The following is a 6690-nucleotide window of genomic DNA, read 5'->3' as shown; positions in this document are numbered from 1 at the left end:
AATGGAGCTGGACTATGAACATTGAGAATAGTGGAATTTAAAGAACTGTAGTGAGAATTTTTATGAGAATATTTTGAGAAAATAGAGAGAGAACTTGATTAAAGTAGCAACATTACCATTATACTTAATTAGCTTGGCATGAACAATACTTTGGAAGAGAGAGAATTATGGAACTTGACAACAGTTGAGGATCGGATTTCTATGGAGCCGCGGTCACCCCTCCAAAAGGCTTTTGTATTATAGCTTCTCCCATAAAGAGAGACTTGGTACAATACAAGTCTTGTGTTCCTTGAGACCTTGATGGTGCAATGAAGATAGAGAGCTTCATGCACCACATTTATGATCGTAACTTGTAACTTAATTTAATTAAAGCATTAACTTGTCCTCGGCCTCAGTCCCAAGACCTCAAACACCTTCAAAGGTGGAAAGAGCTAGAAGGAATGAGGGTAGGGAAGAGGAAGAAGAAGTATTCTTACAAGAAAGAAATAATCCCCTCACTTGTATTACTCTTGTAGTTAGCATAGCATAGTATCATAGTAATGGAGATGAAGAAGATGGCAAGCTTGCCCTTTGGAGCATCGCTCTTGGTTGGATTTGCATTCCATAGCCAAGAGTTGTTGGTGTAGGCTCTCAACTTCTCAAGATTCGAGAAGGAGATGGAGTTCTTGATCAACACACCATGAGAATGAGTGTGTGTGTGTGTGTGTGTGTGTGTGTGTGAGAGAGAGAGAGAGAGAGAGAGAGAGAGAGAGAGTATGGTCGAGCTACCCCCCCTCCCCCCTTGCTTGGATCGACCACTCTTCCTAGCTCAAGCTTGAAGTTGATTGGACCTTCTCTAGACTAGCCAATCACATGCATTAGACAACAAGCAACCATGTTATCAATTGGACAAGTGTCCTCATTTCCCCTTTGTGAGAGAGGACTTGAAAAAATGACTAGCACTATATATTAAGGTCATTGCCATGAGCCAAGGTATCCTCTGTTATGGATATTTAGCCCTTCCTATTTGTATGTGTTATAAGCTTGATTTATTTAAGCTTCCATTTAAACTGTACCTTGATAGTGCATGGGTGGGCAATGCCATCATATTGTATCAACTTTGTAATTAAAAAATTTTATTCCCTCCATCGTTTAGTTTGCAATGTCTCTATATTTACAAGATCTTAATCTAGTGTTATAAATTTGATTTCTCAAAGGAATGCAACATTTCAAGTTTCAAGCTAGTCTTATCCCATGTAATCAAGATTATGATAAACCATGACCAAATCTTTGGCATACCTAATAGTATTGGCATAATGGGGCTACTCTGCTCTTCATTAATTAATTAACCCTGGAGATTCCATTTATCCTAAAACGATAATGCATTTCAGGACACTGCGGAGGCGATGCATGCGCAACATTGCCCCGCCCCCCGTCCAGGTGCTCTCTTGCACCATGCCCACCTCCTCATCCTTTGAGCTCCATCGCACTTCTCTCTGTTGTCTGTGCACTCTGCTGTGCAACCTCTGTTCTGCATCGTGAGCATAGTGAGCATCCTTCTTCAACACACCCACTGCATCGTGAGCATCCTTGGTCAACACACAAACAACACCGAGCACCAGGGCGATCCGAAGAGAACTTGGCCATGGACACCCTCGCAGCACCCCGAAGCAGTGACACACACACACACACACACACACACACACACACACACACACACACAGAGAGAGAGAGAGAGAGAGAGAGAGAGAGAGAGAGAGAGAGAGAGAGAGAGAGAGAGAGAGAGAGAGAGAGAGAGAGAGAGAGAGAGAGAGAGAGAAGCAAAACCCTGCAATGCCTGATTCTTGCACTGCGAGGTACACACACCATGACATCATCTCCAAGCCCGTCAAGGACATCCCTCTGTCCATTTGCGTGCAGTCGATAGGCCCCTGCGACTCGTCTTCTGCCTCACATAGTCCAGACAGGGCTCGACAAAATTTAGCGCATCTCTCTCTCTCTCTCTCTACACACCCACAATGGCCACAAAGTACGGCCCGATGTGATGATGACACATGTCCATAAAAATCTATCTCTCTCTCCCCTCCAAGTCTCTTTCGTGCTTCACCTAGGACTTTTTCTTTATAACTCAAAGGGAATCTACGTAGATTTTGGTAAATGAGACTGCCTACAAAGATTTGGACCACATACTAGTAGGATTTGGATGGTACTGAAATTTGAGATCCACCAATCTCCTTCAATTTTATAGGATTAGTTTATTAATCTCCTCCCTTGCGTTTTGGTTGCCCTTTCCTTTAATGGTGGGAGTGTTAGAGTTATCGTCAACTTCTTACTTATATCTAATACACTTTGGAGGCCTCTTGCCATGTGGCATAAGGAGAGGGATTGTAGGGGAGTGGAGGCCAAGGCAAAGAAAGAAAGATAAGGAGGCCTTGGCGGCATGGGGAGTCAGGAGTGAATTGGGTGCCAAGAAAAGGGTCTCTCTCTCTCTCTCTCTCTCTCTCTCTCTCTCTCTCTCTCTCTCTCTCTCTCTCTCTCTCAAACAAGTGATAAAATCACAAGGACTGCAAATAGGATTGAAACTACACTGGCTATGGCCATAAGTCCTCAGAATTTCAATCATGCAAAATAGTATGCTCATTTCCAAGCATGGGCACATCGATGAAAATTTGAATTGATATGGGGTCTCTATGCACCAAGAAGTCTTGACTTTAGATAGCATCCACACCCATCATATTTGATGGGATGTGAATCATGTGATCAAACCAAAGAGTTGGAGTTTTGGACTTTGGACCTTCCCTTCCCTTATGGTAACACTACTATTGGTAGACTTGTGGCCTCTTTGGCAACTTTATCCTCTTCTCTCTCCTTGCCACCTTATCTCTGTGCTTTGCATACTTTCCTAGCCATCATGATGGCCCAATCTACCAATGAACAAGAAACCCAAAGAGATTCAAACCCTCCATACATCTAGCAACCTCTTGCATGCATGTGTATGTACAATCTTCTACATTGTGTGAGTGAGAAGTGTATGCATATAGGGGGGTCTAGAGACCCAAAACCTTGAGAATCTAGCTGCTATGAAGCAACAAATTTTCTCCTCTTCCCTTTCTCTTTCATTGCTCATTAGAACGATGCTCTCTCCACAAAATTTTTCTCTAAAACACTCTCGAGTCTTCTTGTGCCGATTTGGGCTCTAGATCCTAATTGACCTCATGACCACACACCCCCACCGCAAATGCATAATCTAGAGAGGGGAAAAGAAGCTTCAAGTTCTAAACACACAATAATCTCTATCTACCCAATAATTTTTATCCCCCACACAAACATGGTAGGCACAAACGTTACTCATGTTTAATCTTCGGCGTCATAAAGCTACTTTGAGAGAGAGAGAGAGAGAGAGAGAGAGAGAGAGAGAGAGAGAGAGAGAGAGAGAGAGAGAGAGAGAGCTATCTCCCACACAAACATGGCACACACAAACGTTACTCATGCTCTCAAACCACCTATACAAAACTCTGTGTATCCAAAAGACGAGTGTGCACCTTCCACCTACAACCAAATAGGTGGAAGCAGGTAATCACATTCGCTTGAAGACATCCGGAACAACAGATAAATCATTGATGTTATGATCTGGACCAATAAACAGGTAGTCAAATGCCCAAGGCTCATCAGCACAGCTGGACATGTCAGCTTCCCAAGCCCTCGAGACGCACCAAGGCCAGAATGTGTCGGAGGGGAAGGCATTTGTGGACCCAATGCTACACTCTCCTCCTGAGAAGGGCTGAGCTCATGCTCCTCTAGGAAGTCTAGCTTTGCAAAGCAAGATTTCTCTTCATGAAGGCCAAAGCCCAGTATGTTGCTTTCCTAGAGGAGAACCAAAAGGCAAACACGAGTAATGCTCAATAATCAAATCAACAAAAGGCAAACACGAGCAAAGCTCAATAATCAAATCAACAAAATACATCACAAATCTACAGTATTTTAGAAGATAGTGCTTGCACAACTATGGAGACACAAATCATGACAGATAAATAAATGTTGATTCCTTCGTTAGGAACATCCTAAAACAAAGTTGTTGTTCCTTAACTGGCCTTGTTATCGACTCAAAGATGACAGATAAATAAATGTTGATTCCTTTGTTAGGAACATCCTAAAACAAAGTTGTTGCTCCTTTTGTGACATATGAAATACATTTACTGGCAGCTTGCTATCGACTCAATGTCTTTAACGGAATTCAAGCAGCAATGCAGTGCTACCTTGGGAGGCGACAGTTCGGTCGCTATCACCTAATCTAGCACCAACCAGATCAGAGAGTAGCTCGTCAAGCCTCCATCCAAAGGCATCAGAGTTAAGATAATCAAAGATGCTGCAATCCTCAACCGAAGAGGCATCCACATCCATCATCACACTATCATTGTGACTGTTGTTGTCATTATTGTTGTCTGCTACTACTGTCTTGTTGTTGGCCTCTAATTCTCGTAGAAGGGATGAGCGTATAGAACTCAAGAGATAACATCTTACTTCTCACTGTTTGAGGTGAGGGTGGGAGCTTGTTCACAGGTCCCTTTCTACCCATGCCACCATTATCTTTCCTATGACTCTCTACAGCCAAAACAAAATAGTGGGTAGCAAAATTCTCCAAGGCAAAGTTGTTCTCCTTGAGGGAGCTGGTATACGTAGCTGGCAGATGCTGAGTGCTTAGCTTGTCTCTTGGGCCGAGGGCAGGGTGCCCATAGGGCTCATGCCAATTGTAATGGCTACCAAGAGGAGTCTTCTATGCTTGGTTGTGAGGGCATTGGAAGAATGCACCGATAAATCGCAATTTCTACAGCGAAGAGCTTGGTCCTCAACGTGAAGAAAAAGGACAGTTTTATCCTGAGAGCCAAGCAGATGAGCAGAGGTTACAAACCACTCTAAATCACATGGTCAGAACAGTAATGAATCCAGATGCATGAACATACACAAAGAAACCTGGAAAATGTTGCAAATAGCTCGTTCTGAGGTGTCAAGAATGAGGGGAACCCTATGATGCTCGATGGCCGGCTTGTTAGTAGCATGCACCTACGAGTCGCATGTCGAACACAACTCTGCCTCATCGGCATAGCAAACTATGCAGGTCACTGCACTTTCACATACACCACATAAAAGCTTCATATCCTTCCTCGGCTATGACAGAGCCTTCATGGGTATGTTGTAAACCAAAGAAAAGAGCAGGACCAGGAAAGGATTATTACTCTTCAGGCAGCACACAACTCTAACCAATTTAAAACCCACTAGTATGGTATTCCCTACGGATATTCTTTCCTCCGCTCTCTCTCTAGAAATCCATGTCAACAGCTTGTAGTCCAAGGGTATCGCGCCTCTGCCTCCATCTCCTTCCGCCTCTGCCTGGATGCACCTGCGTTGTATGCCTGACAGAGTGGGCGACTACTGTTGAAGCCTCTCTTTTTTTTTGTGAGTGAGAATGTATAAAATCAAAAAAAATTTACAGTGAAGGTCATGCTTCACACTGAACCATGGCACCAAACGGACACCAAATCACCAGCTAACCTCGTACATCAGCTGATGAAGGGAGCCACCCTGACACATACATAACAGCTGACATGGGAGCCACCGAAACATAGGGAAGGACAAGCACCCTGGGGATGCCACCAAGAGAGAAGACATGTCGCATCAACGCCTTTGTCCACCAAGCCATTGATAGAGAGGATATACCGCCAAAGAAGGGGAATCCGAAGCCAACCAACTCAGCTGCCACCGGAGAGCTGGCATTTGCCACAAACCAACCCGCCACCGAGGAGAAACATGGACAAAGATCGCGAAATGGGTGGAGCCCGATAGCCTCCAACCCCAACCCCCAAGGGGCCACCATCACCAAAAAGGAGATCCAAAACCAGAACGACCAACATGCATGAACGAAGTCTTCAGCACCGATCCACCAGCAAAACCAAACCAACAGAATACATGACCACGACCATCCATCACCAAAGGTACCACAAAAAGTCCATAATCTGTCAACCATGAAACCCCCATGAGCAAACCAACTACGGCAAGGCGAGCAGGTTCTCTTCCATGAGAAGAAGGGCCGCCGCCAAGCCCCCAACACAAAATAATGCCAGATCCCGAGTCCCAAAAACCACCGAATAGGGAGTGGACATCCGAGAGCTCCATCCCCATAGCATCACATTTACGTAGGACCAAGCGAACCCCCATTCGACAACATCACAGCTTGTAGGCCACTCTGATCCTAGCACAAGCACTCCTTGAGACCTCCAGACAGACCACCGCATGGTCACGCTCGTCAGCCTTTCTTAGATCTGCAATTCGTCTCTGCCGCCTCCAACCCTGTGCGCTCACCTGCAGCATCGCAGTCAAAGAGACAGTAGTGGCTCGCAACTTTCCCTCCATGCATGCGTCTCTACTAAGCATTCCTTCCCCCTTCTTCCTCCCCCCCAAACCAAAACACTTCGTGCAGGCGACATGGCACACTGCTGAGAGAGAGAGAGAGAGAGAGAGAGAGAGAGAGAGAGAGAGAGAGAGAGAGAGAGAGAGAGAGAGAGACGTTTTGCACTCCGCGCTTGTGCGACAGAGAGGCAGTTCCACTGCTGCACTCACTTGCACGACACATCACATTTGTGGCTGCACTGTAGATGTGTCGCCCACCGCGGCCCGCCTTCAGAAGGAGTGGAGAATTTTTGAGGTCGTCTTTTC

General features: G+C 45.3%; 2 pseudogenes; both read right to left on the bottom strand.

Annotated features, from left to right (window-relative positions):
- Positions 1-1343: 1343 nt before the first annotated feature.
- Positions 1344-5133, bottom strand: LOC147465696 (uncharacterized; annotated as a pseudogene).
- A 391-nt stretch (positions 5134-5524) lies between these two features.
- On the bottom strand, positions 5525-6150 carry LOC147465695 (uncharacterized; annotated as a pseudogene).
- Positions 6151-6690: the final 540 nt, after the last annotated feature.

The sequence above is a fragment of the Adiantum capillus-veneris genome, chromosome 1, assembly GCF_014529385.1.
Source record: "Adiantum capillus-veneris isolate H3 chromosome 1, ASM1452938v2, whole genome shotgun sequence".
NCBI lineage: Eukaryota > Viridiplantae > Streptophyta > Polypodiopsida > Polypodiales > Pteridaceae > Adiantum > Adiantum capillus-veneris.
Note: the sequence above shows the minus strand (reverse complement) of the source record. Positions and strands in the feature narration are given on the sequence as shown.